The sequence below is a fragment of the Chionomys nivalis genome, chromosome 20 (assembly GCF_950005125.1).
Source record: "Chionomys nivalis chromosome 20, mChiNiv1.1, whole genome shotgun sequence".
NCBI classification, from domain to species: Eukaryota; Metazoa; Chordata; class Mammalia; order Rodentia; family Cricetidae; genus Chionomys; species Chionomys nivalis.
In genome coordinates this window covers 11,738,429-11,744,078 of record NC_080105.1, presented here as the reverse complement: position 1 = coordinate 11,744,078, position 5,650 = coordinate 11,738,429, and positions in this window count along the sequence as shown.

Below are 5,650 nucleotides of genomic sequence, written 5' to 3'. Positions count from 1 at the left end.
GGCAAAGGGAGTATAGAGATACACAAAGGCAACAAGAGCTTTGGAACCACATCAAACTACAGCTGTGCTTTTCCTCTACTGCTTTGTGCTCGAAGTGAATCAAATCACTGAACTCTGAAACTGAGGGGTTTTTTTCACCTGGTATTTTATCCAGCTTATTAAAAAATGTTTACTGAACTCACAGTTTGGGAGGGGTTTCAAATCCAAGACCAGACAGGCCGCATTGGCTGGGCTGCTGATGGGAGTAGAGAGAGGTCCATCAGAGCTGGAGCACACACCACATCTGGAGCTAAAGCAAAGGGAGACTGGGGTCCCACAGTTCCTCTCAAGGGCTCATTCCCGGTGACCCAAGGACCACTCACTAGCTGCACCTGCTAAAGGTGCGCCGTCTTTGATAGACACTCAACACATCAGCCATAGTAGCAACAAAATGAGAGAATTCTTATTCATAGAATTGTGAGATCTAATACTAATGACCCATTGATATCCAGAAAAATGTTCACAGCACTGTCTCATAGATCTTTCTACAATGATCAAAATTCTCCATCATATGGTGGACATTGAATATATGCAATGAATAGTTGAGGAGTTGATATTTAAATGAAATTTTATTTCATTTATGGACTCATGTACTTATTACATTAGGCATCACATGTCAAGACTATGCTGTTTTCAATAAGATAGTCATTGGTAATAATCAATAATGAAGAGTGTTTATTCACTAATCTAAGATAGTCTAAAGCAAAGAACAGAACAAAACAAACAAAAATCACTGTAACAAAACAAGGATTTTCATTAAAAATTTTTCTGAGCTTGTTTTATGAGATCTTAAAACTTATTTACCCAATAACATGTAACCATGACCTTTCAGATTGCTGCTGGATTGCATCTCTGGGTCCTTTGCCTCCTCTGAGACCAGGCACTGTACCAGGACTCCTCCTCACAGCTGCCAGATGCCAGAAGGAGAATAAGAGAAGGTCTTCCAGAACGATATTAAAAATCCTATATCTCCCAAACCTGCAGCCCCCAAGTTACTAAGCCTACTTTTTTAAAGTTTCCAAGAGAGTATTGTTTAGGTGTCTGAGTTTGGTTGTAGGTCTGAGTCAGGCCCTACACTCCCACACACTTTGTTCACCTTGTCAGCAAACACAAAACAGACACCAGAATCTTTAGTTCAGCCAACAAATACTGCTGCAAGAAACTTTCTCACACGTTTCCTAACAGCAACTCTACGCCAGTTGCTAAAAATACAAACCATTTGGGGCCAGGTGACCTTGGAGACCTCATGGTCTAAGTGACTTGGACTTCAATAGCTCTGATGCCTCTGAACTCCTATGACTCTGCAGCTCTGAAGTGATGGTTTTAATCATGAAAAGTTCTTGTTTATGGTTCAGAGTCTTGATGAGCCTGAGTAATTTGGGTTGATTTTAAAACATGATTGAAGCAGTTAATTAGAGATTAGTAGTATATTTTACAAACAGGATGTGATAATTAGAATTTTCCAGCAATCCTAAATGGTTTTTGAAAACAATGGAAAATTAAGCAGTCTTGAGCAAGTATGGAGGTATAAGCATTATGCCAGGCTGAGTTGGTGTCTATAATTGATACGGAGTAGTCCCAAGAGCACAACAAAATTGCCAATATTAGACTACTGATGTTGCCAGGATCTTAGGAATAAGCAAGATGGTCTGTACATTCTGTTGAGAAAATATATACCCACTAATGCAATTTTCCCTATTACCAGAGTTCAGAACTATTACCCTTTGGTTCTCGCTCTAGTAGTCTTCACAATATGCTAGAAATTTGTCTGATCTATGGTAGACTATTGGTGACAAACCTCCCCTATTTATGAATAAGTTATTTATTTGGTTCATGGCTTTTCAGCAGTCCCAGAACTCAAAAGAAAGAACATCTGTATGGGTGAACTCATGGTCCCGCTTACTTACTCGGCTCTACTAAACTAACTTTAGGATCCTCAGCAGGTATTGAAGGATTCCTCTCTCCAGGGATGCAGGGCTTGAAGGGCAAACACCTAAGATCCTGCAGATGATGTAGAGCATGTGGTTTACCCTTCTTGGGAAGAGTGGTGCAAGCATAGCAGGGCAATCCTGACTTCTCTCTACAGGATCAAGCTTCTGGACCACTCTTTTCAAAGCCATATTCTTGCTATAAAATTGCATAGGTTTGTAGGCTTCAGAAGCAAGACTGCCTACAACACATCAAGCATAGGAATGATGGGTTGGCACTATGTAATCAAGAATTCACTTGTTCATTTCAGAAGTGCTTCTGAATACATACCCAGTTCCACTTAAAAAAAATGCAAACTCTAGATACCCGCAAGTGCACCTGAAGAATTCACTACGCCAACAGTGCTCTGGCTGTGGAAGACACAGTTGTTTGGATGGTAATGGCTACCTTGACTGTCAACTTGACAGGGTTGAGAAAAGCCTGGGTGATTAGCAGTGCACATTTCTGGGTGTCTTCAAGGGATAATCAGATAATTATTCATTCCCAGGGATGATTAGATAATGAGAGTTCTGACCTAATGAACTATACAATCTATTGATAGATTTTGAGAGGCGGGAGAACAAGATTTAAAAAAAAATCAGTAATGAATGAAAGAGAGTGAACAAATCTGTTAGTTGCCAGAGAGCAACACACTTGTTGGTGGCTGTGATGGCTATGCTTGCTTGTTAACTTGCCTACATCTGGAATGAGCTACAGTCCAGAATGGAGGACACACCCCTGTGAGATATGTTTTGCGTAGTTTGAAGTGGGTGGATCGATTTGTAGTCTGGACCTTTGAGGCAGGAAGATACACACCTTTAATCTGATCTTGAGGAGGGAAAGCACACCTTTACCATGAGCCACTCCTTCTGATGGAAGTCTTTATAAGGACTATGAAGACTTGGATGAAGGAAGATTTTACTCTTTGCCTGCTTGTTCTCCTTTGCTAGCAAATTTATTCCTTCACTGGCTTTAAAGTTTATTTCTCTGGGATTCCAAAATCTATTGAAGACCAGCTGAGACATAAAACCTTGTAGACTGCCCAATTTCTAAATTCTGGGACTTGCTATTCATAGCCAGCCATTGTTAGATTTCTTAGATCATAACCTGTAAGTAATCTAATAAAATCTCTTTCTATATATATAAAAAGAGATTCATTTGCTGGGTGGGGGTGATCCATGAGTTTAATACCAGCACTTGGGGGGCAGAGACAAGTGGATCTCTGTGAGTTTAAAGCCAACCTGGTCTTCAAAGTGGCTTCCAGGATGGATGGTCAGGACTGTTATATAAAGAAACCTTGTCTCTCTCTTCTTGTCCCACCCAGCTTGCATCTAGAACCCTTCTTCCTTCTGTCCCCTTTCCTCTTTGGGCACATAACACCATCCAGCTCAGTCTGTCTGGCGCTGGGGGCAAATCCTCAGGGCAAGCAGGCAGGCGAGACCTCCTTTGTCTCACTGGCCCGCCTGCACCAACCAAGGTAGGCGCTTTGTTTACGAACTACCCAACCTGCACGGAGATCTGATCTCGGCACCAGGAGAGACAGCAGTGCGGTGAGTTTGTGACCAGCGGAGGCGGAAGCAGCCCTGGACAGGGAACTCTGAAGTTCCTCATCCCCCTCCCTATACTCCCTGGGCTCCCTGCAGGGGCTCTACCCCCCCATACTGCCTCTCTCTTCTTGTCCCACCCAGCTTGCATCCAGAACCCTTCTTCCTTCTGCCCCCTTTCCTCTTTGGGCACATAACACCATCCAGCTCAGTCTGTCTGGCGCTGGGGGCAAATCCTCAGGGCAAGCAGGCAGGCGAGACCTCCTTTGTCTCACTGGCCCGCCTGCACCAACCAAGGTAGGCGCTTTGTTTACGAACTACCCAACCTGCACGGAGATCTGATCTCGGCACCAGGAGAGACAGCAGTGAGGTGAGTTTGTGACCAGCGGAGGCGGAAGCAGCCCTGGAAAGGGAACTCTGAAGTTCCTCATCCCCCTCCCTATACTCCCTGGGCTCCCTGCAGGGGCTCTATACCCCGCATACTGCCTCTCTCTTCTTGTCCCACCCAGCTTGCATCCAGAACCCTTCTTCCTTCTGCCCCCTTTCCTCTTTGGGCACATAACACCATCCAGCTCAGTCTGTCTGGCGCTGGGGGCAAATCCTCAGGGCAAGTAGGCAGGCGAGACTTCCTTTGTTTCACTGGCCTGCCTGCAACAAGCAAGGAGAGACATCACTAGAACACCAGGAGAGCTAGCACTGCAGAGAGCCATCACTGGGAAGGTACATCAGTAGGCAAGGAGACCTGATCCGGTAAAAGAACATCCAGAGGGGAGCATTCGGAGAAAGAGATGGGCAGGCGCCAATGCAAGAATTCACCTAACAATCTGAAAAACTATATGAAACCACCAGAACCCAGCAACCTCCCAACAGGTGGACATGAACACCTTAATCATGAAGAGGTAGATAAAATTGACTTTATGAAAGTGATTGACGCCCTTAAACAACATGTAAAAAAATGCCCTTATAGAAATGGATGAGAAGTATAACAGAAAGTTTGAAGAATTGAGTAAATCAGTGAATGATACCCTAGGAAACCAAGGAAAAACAATCAAACAGATAATGGAAACAGTTCAAGACTTAAAAACTGAAATGGAGGCAAAGAAGAAAACACAAACAGAAGGCCAGCTGGACAGGGAAAATCTAGGTAAACGAATAGAGACTACAGAAGCAAGCATAACCAACAGAATACAAGAGATAGAAGAAAGAATCTCAGATTCTGAAGATACCATAGAGAAAATAAACACGCTGATCAAAGAAAACAGCAAGGCCAACAAATTCTCATCACAAAACATTCAGGAAATATGGGACACAATAAAAAGACCAAACCTAAGAATAATAGGAATAGAAGAAGGAGAAGAAGCGCAGCTCAACGGTCCAGAAAATATATTTAATAAAAATTATAGAAGAAAACTTTCCCAACCTAAAGAAAGATATACCTATGAAGGTTCAAGAAGCATACAGAACACCGAATAGGCTGGATCAAAAAAAAACATCCTCTCGCCATATAATAATCAAAACACAAAGCATACAGAATAAAGAAAGAATACTAAGAGCAGCAAAGGAAAAAGGCCAAGTTACTTATAAAGGTAAACCTATCAGACTTACACCTGACTTCTCTATGGAAACCATGAAAGCCAGAAGGTCCTGGATAGATGTACTGCAGAAACTAAGAGACCATGGATGCAAGCCCAGACTACTATACCCAGCCAAGCTTTCGTTCACTATAAATGGAGAAAACAAAATTTTCCAGGATAAAAACAAATTTAAACAATACGTAACCACAAATCCAGCCTTACAGAAAGTAATAGAAGGAAAATCACTAACCAAGGAGTCCAACAATGACCACAATATCTCAGACAACTAGAGACCCTTCACCAGCGCAACACAAAGAAGGGGAACACACAAAATTTACAACTTAAAAAATGACCGGAGTTAACAACCACTGGTCATTAATATCACTTAATGTCAATGGACTCAACTCTCCTATAAAAAGGCACAGACTAAGAGACTGGATACGAAAACAGGATCCAACATTCTGCTGTTTACAAGAAACACACCTCAACCACAAAGACAGGCACTTACTCAGAGTAAAGGGTTGG